The 13810-nt window shown below is 42.5% G+C and overlaps 1 protein-coding gene across 2 annotated transcripts in view; it reads left to right on the top strand.

Moving 5' to 3' along the window:
• The window catches only part of CRB2 (crumbs cell polarity complex component 2), a 54055-nt gene that overhangs the window by 802 nt on the left and 39443 nt on the right, over window positions 1–13810 (top strand). Inside the window, exon 2 of one of the 2 annotated variants that reach the window (XM_059864831.1) lies at window positions 6486–6549. The exons of the other annotated variant lie outside the window; for it this stretch is intronic. The gene's annotated coding sequence lies outside the window, so the exon portion shown is untranslated. The remainder of the gene's footprint in view (window positions 1–6485; window positions 6550–13810) is intronic. 2 annotated transcript variants of the gene reach the window in all.

Genomic DNA, 13810 nt, shown 5'->3' with positions numbered 1-13810 from the left:
TTCATTCAAAAGAGTGATTTCAGCATTAGAGTGGAAGTGGAAAGCACGTGTGCATTAATAACTTTATGTGCAGGGAGAGGTCCACCTTGTTCCAATTAGACAACGTTTTGTGTACTCCTTTGCAAGCCTGTGGCTGAAATGTCACCCTGCTTCTGAACAGTCAGACCTTGCTCTGTCTTTGTAACAGACTTTTATCTTGTTATGTTTGAGGATTGAAAGGAGAAACAAATATGAAGAATCTCAGTTACTGCTTTCATGTCTTGGATTGAGAGATTTCAAAGCGATGAATGAATTTCGCCAAATCTCCTGTGTGACCTTAAAATATTAGTGCAGGCCTTGAAAAGAAGCAGAAAATAATAGCTGGAAATCAAGGACTGGTCCAAGGACTTAACATAAGAACAGTTCTATTTGAAATTGGTTGCATCAAATAGAGACACAGCACAAATACAGTGTGGAGAGAGGCTGCTGGGTGGATGGTGGGATGGGAAGGGGCAGCTGTGAAATGAGTGGCTGTGCAGTGCAGCTGGAAATGTAGTGAGGAGGGAAAAATCTGCAAGAGATGCCACCTCAGGTAGTGAAGTTATTGCAGAGGTACGAGGAAGATGTTTTCAGCTGTGGTCTGAGTGAAATCTTGAATTTTTCTGTTGAGTTCTCCCTTGGGCTAATGATTTGCCAAGGGCGAAAACACAGAGGAAAGGGGATTGATGGATTAATTTAGAATACAGGGGATTGGAAGAGCTTTGGCGCTGCAGTACAAGGATATACATTTAACAAGGAAAAGAACATCTGAGGCTTGGAAAAAAGTTAACATCTGTCTTTAGGCTTCATGGAGTGAAAAGGAAGAAAATTGAATTCATAGGTCTGAGTATAGTCAATAAAAGATGGGGATTGAATTGTACCAAAAGCAACATGGAATTAAGAGTTACCTTGGTGAAAGTTGAAGTAATTAACAATAATTGGGCTCTTTCTTGGGACAAAATACTGGCATGGAAAATTATTTTTTTAAATATGTAACTACAGTGGAAATAATGTGTTTTTCATACAGATTTTTTTCCACAGCAATAGTTAAGACATTGTCACGTGTGCTGGAATGTCACCTGCACCCTCAGACAAACGAGGGGCCCTTTGTGAGGCGTTGCTGGTTGGTGCCAGAGTGAAGGTTGGAGAGGGGCAGGCGCTGGCCTGTGCAGCAGGGATGGGCTCTGGGGATGCACTTCTGCCCCAAAGGCTGCACCGAGCACTTAGTGGCCATTAGCTACAGGACAGGGGAAACCCCTAAGTGAGCAAGGATGAAATGCAGCCTGTCAGATTTCAGTTTTTGGTATTGTTTACAGACAAACGGGAATGCTCCTGTAGTGCCCGAGGGAAGAGGGATTTCTTTCTTGTTATAACTCAGAAATCTCTGTTTGAGACTTACCATTGTCCAGTGACCCAGTTCTTTATGGGTTTCAAATTCTGCCTTTAGACGTTTACTAAAGTTAATGGGATTTGTGCAAAGATAGCTGAGGACAGAATTTGAATTGCAAAAAACAACTTTGTGTGCACGTCTTTTAAAAATCTTCATAGTAAAAGCTGTCTTTACATGGGAAATTGGTATCATAAGATTGATATAGCAAAGAGTTTTATTTTGAAAAATCCTTACAAGATCTGTATTAATTTTTATTTTAAAGTGTATCTCAGGCATGGAAGGGAGAGAATCAAGCAGGTAAGTATTCAGTGAAGAGGATACTTAAAAACTGAGAATTTGTGCTGCAAAACAAAAGATTATATGATTTATGCTGGCAGTCGTTTGTGTACCTAGCTCTTCACCAAGTTTTACACAGTGCTTGCTAGTGTCTGTTGCAACCCTGAATGATTCTCTGACTTTGAGCTAGAGCAAAGGAGATAAAATGGTACTGGAGGAAAATTAGACACCAGGAGAGGAGGAATCACACCACAAAATGTTGCACATGCTCAAGTCCCAGAGCAGGCTCTGCAGGGTAACATTTCAGAGATCTTTTAAGCAGTAGGGACAAGGATTAGCTTGAAGAGCAAGCAAAACTGGAACTAAGGAAATGGGAAATACTTTCAGGTTATGACTAATGCAATTATTAGAGCGGCTACTGAAGGCGCTGCCGTGGATTTAGCCTCAAATAAGAACAGAAGTTGTGCCATGTGTGATTGATTCCAGGTTGGGTTACGATGTAGAAGTGCAATTAGTGAGTCATCTGTTACTTTATATCAATTATTAAAACCAACAAAGGTCTAGGTTAAAAAAAAAGAGTGCATGTTTCAATATGTGCTGCTCTAGTTGTTAATTTTCTGATTTCACTTTCTTGTTTGAGGTGTCTCAGCTCTGTGGAGTTGTGGTACAGAGTGTTCCTTAAACCAGCACGTGAATTGCTCTTGAGTGAAGCAGCGCTGCCCTGCCAGCCCCTGTGGTGTGCCCTGTCACATCATCCACACTCACCTGCTTTGGCCAGAGCCAGCCCCAAGGCAGTGTCTGTGGTCACCTGCAGGCCAGCAGCTTCCTGAAACATTTGTAAACACTAGTGCTTTAATCTTATTTTTATAGGTGCTGTTTAGGACAGAGGGCAGCGCAGCTCAGCATTCCTGACAGCTCAGTTGTTGTGTAGACTGTGCTCTGGCTGTGTTCTCACCCCACTGTGTTCTCATCTGGCAACTGCTGAATGTGTAAAACTTTTCTTCTGGTGGCCATGACAAAACTCGTAGCAGTAAACACAGCTTTGAGGGATAGTACCAGGCTCCACGGTACAATTGATCTGACCCAACAGAGCATTCCTCATGAAATAAGAAGGCCTGGAAGCAAGTGATATTACCAGCCTTCAGTGGGCATTTAATTACAGTTTCTAATTAAGGTGATGCCCTAAACGGTCATGTGAATTCTCCTGATCTGTAACATGGTGTAATGTGACATATCAACATGGGGTGTTGGTACTTCCTCTGCACTTCAACATTTTGGTGTGAATGTAGGTGCTGTGCCTGTTATGCCCATGGGAATGGAGGCTGCAGCTGGTTGCAGGGTATCTCTGCTGTGTGGGCTGTGAGGGAAAAGGGGCAGAAAGAATGTTCTTGGGTTTTGTTGTCACTGAGCCTGTGGCATTGGCAGTATTGTATGCAACAAGTTGCACACTGCAATTTAAGGGGTGAAGTTGCAAAGACTGAGTACTGCTCTGTAGCTCTGCTCTCTAGACATGCCTGGACCATGTGAACAGACATCCAGAGCAGGACTGAACTTCACAGAGCTTCACAGTTTTCAGTCTTGATACTTTGTAATACACATTTGAGATGTGATTCTGTGATCACTGAGCCCTCACAATGACTGTGGTTGATGTGGTTTGCACTTCTGGGCTGCTGGGCATGTAGACATGCTGCACCAATCTGGAAATCAGCTGGCTTTTCTATTTGTAGGTAGGACATGATATGTGTTTATCTCATATCAATATGAGATAAGTATTTTCATTTATATCAGTGGCAAGTAGATAAATATTTGGGGATATATGTACGTCCTTTCTAGAAAAACAGAGATACAGTTGTAAGGATTGTTGTTTTAGGGAAGAGTGTGATTGGATCAGATAAGGGATGACAGGAGTTTGGTGCAGGTCCTTAGACAGATATATTAGGGTGGGTATTTTTCTTTTCCTTTGAAGTTTAAGATTGAAAACCTGCCATCGTTCCAAAGCAGAAACAACTTGGGTGGCCTTTTTATCCCTAATAGTCAGAGCAACTAGGCAGGACTGACTCCACTGAGAAGAGGCTCTGTCATACAAGAGGTTTCCCAGGTCAAGATTAAAAGCAAAACAGCTCTCATCACATGAGCCTTTGTACTGCACTCATATTTTCTAAATGCTGTTGGCTTATCTTTAATGTTTATGCTGCTATCAAAAATAAACCCAGCTTCTGTCTCCCCGGGTGTTGTATTCAACATCAACAGTGAATAGGCTTTTTCATTCCTAAATGCTAATTTCCTTTCTGTTTTCAATCTGTTTCTGGTACAAAAATTTTTTGTTTTCACTGGGTTTGGTTTCTTCCCTCTTTAGTTTTTTAGCTTCATGTTGTTTCCTTCCTGTATCTGTTTCTGTCTTGGTAATCACTATTTTTTTGGTGGAAGCAGTAGCTGAGTGTCTATCAATGACCCTGAAGCCTAGAACTTGAATCAGAGTTTGTTTGAGTGCAGCTGGCAGCACAGTCATAATAAATTAATCTTGATAAAGCTTTTTTTTTCTTTAAATTTTCATCAGCAGACTGTGAGGTACTCTTAGAAATAATTGTAATTGTCTCACTTTGAACTGTGGTCAGAAATATGGCCTAAAAATCTTACTATAATGAGAATTTTGGTTCTAATGAAGTAGTGCTATAACTTCATCAAAAATGTTGTGATACTAGAGCCAGAATTCAATGGCATTTGGAAACTGCTCCCAGGCTGTACCCTTGGGATAAAGCACTGACCTTGCTGAAGCTGCTGTGGGTGTTTCCTGAAGGCACCAGGCACCTGAACCCAACACAGGACATGGCTCAGAGCAGATTATCAGCCTCATGGTGGTTCATCTCCAAGTGGCTGAGGCTCCAGAGCAAACAGAGAAGGTCCAGCATGCTGAAGCCTGCGGGTGACAAATGGGTGTTGACCAGCACCAAGGACTCTTTGCAGCCTGCTTTGTCTCCTCTCTGATGATGTGCAGTCCCCTCACACTGCACAAACTAGAAGTAACCTTTCCATATTTGAGACTCTTCACTCCATGTACCCATGAAGCTGCTGCTGTGCTGACTGGTTTTGTCACATAATGTGATAAATGGAAAACAGATCTGCAACAGATACAAGTCATATTCCAGACTTTAGGCATGTACCTCAAAATTTCATCAACTTTGATATGCCAAATGTTGTCTAAATGTGGATATTCAGTAGCTGGAGATGTCAGGGAGCTGTGACTAGCAAATGAGCTGTGTGTCTGCTGAAACACTGAGAAAGATTTGGATGCCTGTGTCGTAGGAGGTATGGAGACTGCAATGCTGACTATCAGTTTTGAAGTGTATCACATTTCTCTCAAAGGGAAAATTGAGCCCAGGCTGTAAAGAGGGTGGACAGCCCAAATGTTTGGACAAATAGTTATCCTTGTGATGAGCATTTACAGTAAAGGATCTCCCAGGGTTTTCTCACTCCAGTGCAAGTCCAAAATGGTCAGAGTAGGCATTTGAACAGAAATGTACCTGAATTTTGGGGAGAGTATATTTTACATGCACTTTCCCTTGATGATCTGAGCTTGCTTGCATTAAGAGTGGGAAGTTGAGCACTGTTGGTGTATCTTGTATCCCGGTTGTTCTTTTTATTTTAATTAACTTGCCAAATAATTTTAATATGTGCAGGTAGTGCTATCCTATTTGGCCTTCCTGTTCCAGATGCTGTGCTGCAGTTCTGCCTCATGCTCTGGTGTTCAGCCTTTCTATCACTTAACTCAAATAAATGTAAAAATTCTATTATATCCACAGCACTATAACTATAGTCCACAGCACTATAACTTTTTATTTATCCTGCTTGTTCTTTGATGACCTAAATTATTTCAGCTGCTCTAATTACTTATTTAAGAACTATTGATCTCTCAGGGTTTTTTGTGTGAGGTCTTAAGGAATAGTGTGTCTCATAAGCAGCATTATAGTTGCCTGCAAATTAAGGCAAGCAGACAAACTGTAGTAATGCTGTAGTAACCAGCTTATTTTATGTGGCTTATTTTAGGCTAAGTTTTATGTGAAATATTTATGTACTTATTTAAATGCTAAAGAGCTGGGGCTCCTGCAGCCCTGAGAACACAACTGCATGTCAGGCAGCAGTTTTGTCCTTACTGGAAAGCCCCCCAGTTGTGTTCTGAAGGCATTCAGCAGTTGGGGCCCTTTGCTGGAAACCTGGAAGCTCAGGTGCTGGGGCTTTTAGCCTTCTCTGTCACTGTGGTTTGTAGAGTGTAGCACTAAAATCTCTAAATTCTGCTGTGCTTTAGGTCATCCTGGCTGTGAAATGGGAGGTAGTGGGGATTTCCTGAGGGTTTCGAGAGCTTGCTTCATGATTTGTGTTTGAAGCCAGCACGATGTGTTTGTTGTAGATATCGTTTAGTGTAACAAGGTTTTGTTATGCGCAAAATGAAAGTATTTTTAAATTATAGGGAAAGCCAAAGGAAAGAAGAGATTCTGCCGTTTCCTTTCAGTTTTACTGCGTTGTGCATCTTGCAGTTAGTCCCAACCTGTGTTAGCACTCCCGCTGGATAACGATCTGCCCTCCTCCCAAGGGACAGCCCAACGCAGGCAAAGCTGCTCCTCTCCTCTGTGCTCACTAATTGATCTCTGGCTTGGCCACTTCCAGCAAGGTCACAGAACTGGCAGCTACAAAAACAGTGTTCTGTGGAAAATTTAAAGGGGAAGAGTAGAAGTAACTGGAAGGGATTCTAATTTTTTTTTTAATTCATAAACAATTCATTGGATCTTCTATTTTGTGTCTGCAGAAGTCTGAAACTTGGAAAGGACCAAGAGCAGAAGATTGTCCATTGTGACTAGTTCCTGCAATTTGTGAGTGAGCCCTATCCTGCAAATTGCTCTTTTCTTCCTTTGTAATTCCACTTCCATTTTTATTACAACACAGCATGAATATTCCTATTCAGATCCTGTAAAGGCAAAATGATTCCTAAGCAAGTATAGTGTGATCTTCTCCAATTTTTTTCCTTGCAGAAGGTTTGTCATGCTGGCCTTGAAAGGCATTCATGTGTTTGGGTTTTGTTTTCTTTTTGCAAAAGTGCTTGCAATCATTTATGCTGCTTTCTCAGAGCTGACTCTTGATTAGTTCAGGTGCTTTACCATTAGAAAGGTGATGGAAATTTGGAGTTAAAAAACCTGGACAAGCACCAGCCCCAAGCTGTCAGTGTGGCAGTGCCATGTCACTCATTGAGCGCCGTGCCAGTCCCTGTCATTGTCACAGCAGGGCCTTTCTGGGGCTCTCAGTGCTGGGGCTGTGCTGGCAGGGACAGGGAGAGCTCCCACAGCCCTGCCCAGCCCACTGCCTGCCTGGCTGAAAGCTGGGTGCCATGCTGCAGGGAGCAAGCCCAGGGAGAACTGCAAATAAAAACATGCATTAGCATGGCTTCTTTGCTTGAAAAGCAGAAGACTGTGCAGGGTTTGAATAAAGGAAATGGGCCAAACTCTGTGAAGGCAAGGCTGGAACACAGGGCAGAATGAAGCTGTGCTGCATTATTAGGGGATTCTTGCATGGTGTGGCAGAGAGGGGGAAAGGGGCTTGGTTGACCTGGTGTCATCTAAAAATACATAGAATGTGCTATACAGAGTCATAGCTGGTGTAGCATCTTTAAAGGATAAAAAATGCAGCTTCCTCTGAAGTGGGAGGATGGCAGGGTCTCACAAAGCAGGCGTTCAGAAGCACCTTGTGTGGAGTACTGTTCATTCACGTGATCCAAATCACAGTGAGTAGCATACACTGTCTTTGTAGTTGCTCTCAATAAGCTGGTAATTGAATTATCAGCTGAATATTGAAAGATTAGACACCATGTCTGGGAGAGGGGTGTAGAAGCAAGCCTAACTTGATTATTGCATCAAGTCAATTTTCTCTACATTGTGAGTTGAAGCAAATAGTTGATGGTTCAGAACTTCTTATGCTCCTTCTGTTACATAGAACTCTGCCAGTGTCTGGTGTTTTAACTCTTGTGTGAGACATGATACCACAGAGAGGGAGCAGAAAAAAATTAAATTGTGTTAAATTGTCATAAGCCCCTGAGCTGATGAACTGGTTTGATACTGTTTGTTCCACTAGAACTCGAAGCGATTAATTGAATAAACGTTTGTTTGAGTCTTTAATTTGTCTATAAATATGTATAGTAACTAATGAGGAGAAAATCTCAGGAAATCATCTTGAGAGTCACCTTGAGCAGAGGATAAGCATTCCTGGTGCATTCCCGGGAAGCAGCGCTGTGGTGACGGTACCCAACCTCTGCCACCGCGTGGCAGCTGCAGCTCAGTGCCGGGCCGGGCTGGCTGCAGAGCCGCGCTGCTCCTGCTCAAGGGAAGGTCATTGTGCCTCAGGGAAAGACAAAAGCACAAATATTCCTTCTGCAAAATCACACCTGGAGTTTCAGAAGTTCTTCCTGCACAAACCAAATGTCAGCCTGTGTGTGGGGCTGTATCTGAAGTTGACAGTGTCTGTTTTCTGCACGAAACTTGCTTCAGGGAGCAGGGCTTAGTGTTTTGCCCTGTGCGAGGCACAATCTAAGGAGGAGGTGGAGGGATGTTCTTTATTGATGTCTGGCTATGGAAATGCATAAGGACAGACCAACCTGTGAAACTGTCTCAGAGGAGAGAGTTTTTGTACTCATGCATGATTTGTGTATGTGTACATTTATTATAGATCCACTATGAGTAGCAATGGCAGAACTTGGGATAATGGTTAGTGTTGACTAATGATAAAATGATTAAAGTTGACTTTTGTTTCCAAGGGACCTTACAGCCAGATTATATGGCATTACAAGAGGCGATTAATGTCTGTGCCTCACAAAAATGGTGAAGGTGTAAATATTGACTTAGAGTAGCAAAACCAGTTATTAGAGTCAACAGAATGGCAAAAGTGCAGATTAGACAAATGCCCTACATTGTTATGAAGCACTGACTGAGGTGAAAGGCATGATCTGTATTTGAACACTTGACATTAAGTAAGTTAGGTTTTATAGCTTTAAAGTACCTATGGATTACATTATTCTTGAAGAGTACTTGGGTTAAATAGGAGCACAGCAGGATCTAGGGGAAGTAATTGCTCTCCAGCAATGGAAATGTGCTCCTCTGAGGGAGCAGCAAGGATTGCTGAGCAGGATGAGACAGCTCCTTGCCGTGAGAATGGGTGTGCAAAATGTCTGGGAATGGCAGGCTTCCATTAGACTGGAGAGAGCCTGGTGCAGAGCACAGTCTTGTCTTAGCCTGGGAGGAAGTGCCAGTGCACAGTGCTGCTTCCTTCCACCAGAATTCCTGCGTGCCCTCTGCTCCATACATAATTCAGATGCAATGCATAATTAAAGGACTATAAAGCCACACTTACTTTCATGTATTTAAATTCCTTGATGAGCCATAGATGGGTTTTGCCTGGTCTGTGCTTTTGCTTTGCCTGTTTCTGTAGTTTGTTGAAACAGTGAGGACTATGGCCCAGTGAGTCAGCAGCTCCCGAGAACCACTTCCAAAATACTAATCAGTGCTAACTATCAGGATTAGTATTCTGTTAGAAATAAAAGTATAACTACATAACAAAGAATAATTAATTTGCAGTATCATAGATTTGCTTCCTCTGTTAGCAGCATCTTTGTAAAGCGCAGCCTTTTCAAAGTAAAAACCCCTGACTTTTGTGGAGTACAGATCTAACAGCAGCAGCAAAAAAGCTCTGTCTTGAGTGGCCTAGGCTGTGATCCTTCCTAGGAATAGTGTCTGTGTGGCAGCTGAGTGTGTACAACATCTGTTTCCTCATACAGGTCTGCAATAAAGACTGGCTTACACAAAAGGGAAAACATCAATCGTTCATCTTGAACTTTCTCCCTGTTCCTTTCTGTTCCAGATTCCTTCTCTTTAGATCAGTAGTTTGTGACTGGATCACATGATGGTATTTCCAGTACTTCCAGTGCTGTAATTGCTCTGTGTGGAAAGCATTGCTGAGGTGCCCTGGGCCTTTGCATTTCAAACATTGGATGTGTAACATTTTATATATTTAATCACCATCAAGTAGAGTGTTTGGATCCATGCTATTTAGAGCAACTGTCTGTACTATTGCAACCCACTCAGGGCCCTGAGGGAGACCTATGAACAGAGAGAAGGCTCAGATTCATTTGGGTAACTCAGTATTGCCAAATACGTTGGTTTGCTACAGCTGCTGGAGAAGTATTGGGAAGATCTAACCAGAGAACATGGTGTTAGAAAAGATCTGTTTAAAGATTCAGGAGATTCAGGAAAATGCTCCTGCTTTTTCCTCTGAGCGCCAGAACTGTGAAGAAAACTTAACTTATGTTTAGTATGAGGTAGAAATCAATATCTGAAACATTCTTCAAAAACAGAATTGAAGGCTTACATCCTTTTAAGCTCATGGCAGGAAGAGCCTCTTCTTTGCTTGAACAAGTTACTGTTTACAGCAATTTTTTCTTTGCTTGAATGAGTTACTGTTTACAGCAATTTTAATAAAGTATCTCCTGGCAAAAAGACTAAGTTGTAACATCTCCAAATCTTTTGTAGATGAAACAGTGTCCTTCAAAATCCACACTGCTCAGTTAAACCTTGGTAGCATGTGTTGTGACAGGGATGCCTAGTCTTTGGTAGACTATATTAAGCCTTTTCCATTTTATCTTGATAACATTTAGTTCCTTCCACTTTTGGGATCTTTCTCTTCTGTACTTTCCCTTTTTTTTCTCTCCTAAAACAACCCAAAGCATTATTCTGTCACTTGGCACCTCTCAGGAGCTTTACTACTCAGAATTTGCATGAATACTCCTGCAAGCAGTTTAATTCCAGGGCTGCTCTAACACCAAGCCATGGGTCTGCTGTAGCCCTCACCCTGCCCAGTGCCAGGACCTGCCCTGCTCCATGGTGTGGATCCCCAGCCCGTCCTTAGGGGATGTCAGACCCTCTGTCTCTGAGGTTAAGAACCTGTGCTTATCCCAGCCTGTAGTAATTGAGGCATTTTTCTGACAGGTCACTACAAGCAGGATTTCACAGCACGAGGATCTCAAACAGAGGGGCTCTCACTTCATTTTGTGACACCTCCATCTGTAACCTCCTGACCCTGTGGAAATGCAATCCCAACAGCAGCCCTGGTCAGATACTCAGGAGAGTGAGGCTGTGTGCCATGAGTGAAGGTTTGTGGTGAGGGCCAGGCATGTCTGTTTTGTTCAGCACAGTGTAGTCTGCTTCCTTCTCTTCAACACTTTGTCTGCAAAATCGGTGTGTTTTTCTTGTTGTAATTGGTTTTGTGCCTTATTAACTGTGAGTCTCTGTGCCAGCATACATAATGACTGGGCTCTGTTGTGCTCACCATTGTGTCTGTTGTGGCTTGGTTTTCAGGATCTGAGTTAAGTTTCTTTCCCACCCGATGGTGGCGTAGTGGGCCACAGTGGGGAGGGGTCATTCAGGCTGAGTCAGTAGATCTTGGTGCATGGGTTGATGCTCAGCTGCAATGCTGCACTGCCACTTCATCCCATAGGCTGCTCCTGAAGCAGGACCTTCTGCAGAGGCACTGCCTCAGGAAAGGACGTGCTGTGGTTCCAATCTGTGCTGCCTTGGAAGGAGCACATTGCTCTGGCATTGCTATTGAGCAGCGTAATTCAGAGCATTCTCTGAAAAGTCAAGTGGCCAGAGCAGACACAATAACTGCTCCATCAAATATTGATAAAGTAGGATTATTAATTAGAATAGGGGTGTAGGATTAAAATGTCCCTTGAGTTGCATTCCCCATTTGATGTGAGAGTGTGGTTTTGTGGTCAGAGAGTGGGAAGCTCAGGATAACTGGAATCTTTTCTCATCTCTTCAATGTGTTTGCTTAATGTCCTTAGTGGTTCAGGGGATAGATAATACTATTGACCAGAGCTGCTAGAATTCTGATATGCTCCTATGGTGGCACTGCTGGGAGTGAACTTTACGAGGATATCTCTGTTAGTGTATTTTGGTCTGGTTTGTAGCTCATAAAAAAGAAAATCCCCTCTGACCAAGCTGGTGATTTGCAGTCCTGTTGTCCTGGAGCCTTGTCCTCCCTCAAAGAGCTGCATGTCTTTGTGAGAGGGTGAAAACACTGGATCAGTTCCATGGAGCATATGACACTGGCCCTCAGGTGCAGTGAAGGATAACATTTTGCTTCTGACAGTGTATGTAGTGCTGAACTAAATAGATATCAAAGCAAAGAGAATGAATTGAATTTCCCAGTTACACAGCCCTGGTGCAAAAAGGAGCTTTCAACGTCTCCCACTTGAAAAAGACAATACAGGTTAGCTACGAGATTTCCTTTTAGAACAAAGCCCTCATCTGCATCACTAATTACAGCTGTGGTCATTAAAATTGAAAGTATTTCCCTTTTAATTTCTTTTGAGCAGTATCTGCATTCTCTATGTCACTGGTGTTAGCTTTTCTTTTCCCACAGTTCTGGTCCATCAGGACAGTGCAGTAAGGATTTATTTTCCTTTTAAGGTTCTTCCTGGTTCTAATATTCTACCTAGAAGAAGTGGTTTAGACCTGTAACAATTATACAAGTTCTGTAAATTCATTCTTTCATTCCTGCATGAATTGTGTGTTCTTGGGTCCCTCAGAATGTGTCTGTGCAGCAGCAGTTTAACATCCCTGTGTGCCCCAAGGCTCTTTTAGCTGATAGAACTCTTCAATCTGAAGCATCTTCCCCTTTTTTTTTTTTTCCCCCTCTTCCCCTTCTGAGTGTTTCCCTGTTCTCTCTAGAGCCACTAGGTGCTCTGACTCTGCACTTCAGGAGATCAATATGCCTTTGGCATTCACAGGCATTATTATTCTGAGACTGTACAACTGCTATGTATTCATCTTATTAACATCTGCTCAAAATTCCCAACATCCCAGCACAGCTAACAGAGAGTGACCGTGTTGTCCTTGGTCAGGCTCTGTGCAATGGATGTGACACCTGGTTTATTGTTGGACAGATTCCACTTCCCCTTTTACTTTGTTTTGACCTCATTTCACCCCTGGAAGCTCCGTTTCAGCTGGAGATGGATGCTGTGGCAATTCCTCTGTGTTGCTGCCCAAATAAGTTATTTAGTTCCTACATTGTAGGTGCCAGCTCTGACCTAGCAGCAAGATTCCAGCAGCCCTTGAGGATCTGCCTGTAATGGAAGCACCATCTCTGCAAAGCAATAGAAAAAGACAGGAGTCTGCTGGGCAGATTCAACAAATCACTAACTTTGTGGCTGATGTGACAGAGGATTATGAGCTTTAAAGTCATGGAAAGAGGATGAACTGTGGCTTTGACTTCAGTGATAACTGTGGATATTGAGTGGTGGGAATACAATGTCAGCTTTCTGATTGTAACAGATTGTGGCAATAGGGTTAAGTTAGGAGGGGAAAGAAAGAAGGAAATTGGAGGTAAGTGTGTCTCAGTGTGGAAGTTAATAGCCACGAATGGGATTCACTGTTTTAAAATCCTGTCTGAAGTATGTAACCTCTTATGAATGAGAAGAAACTGTGTCAAGGGGAAGCACAATATGTTGACATTGCTGGCTTTCCCTCCTGCATTTTGGTTGCTTTAGTTTTCTCATTGCTGTTCTCCCAAAAGCTGGTTTCTATAAATTCAGATTGTAATGTGCACAAGATTACATAGGATTAACTCTGACAGAATAAAATTAGAAGTAATCATTTGCTCATCCAAAATTTCAGGGAAATGCCTGTATGATTCCCCAAGTTAAAAGAGGAAATGTTATAACAGCCCATACAAGTTTACTTTTTACCTTCCTAAGTGAAAGGAAGCTGTAAAATCTCAGAAATAGTGGGTACTGGGCACTGATTAATCTCCATTGTCTGGCCTGAATCAAAGGAAATGCAAAAGCCAAGGGAACCTGTGCTATAGCAAGCTTTACAGGAGGCAGAAATGGAATTGAAGAAATCTTCACTTAGTCTCATGTATTACAAGTGGCAGTGGTTTGTCATTTTCTCAGAACACACACAGACACACGCACACATACCCCAAATAGATTTTCTTCCTTCTTGGATTCTATTTTTTCAGCATGCTTGCCATAGTGACCTCCTGCGAAGGGAGACTGGCAGAAATATGCAAAGTGCCCTGGTTCAGAGT

This window comes from Haemorhous mexicanus, chromosome 21 (genome assembly GCF_027477595.1).
Source record: "Haemorhous mexicanus isolate bHaeMex1 chromosome 21, bHaeMex1.pri, whole genome shotgun sequence".
NCBI lineage: Eukaryota > Metazoa > Chordata > Aves > Passeriformes > Fringillidae > Haemorhous > Haemorhous mexicanus.
This window is presented reverse-complemented; position numbering and strand designations above follow the sequence as displayed.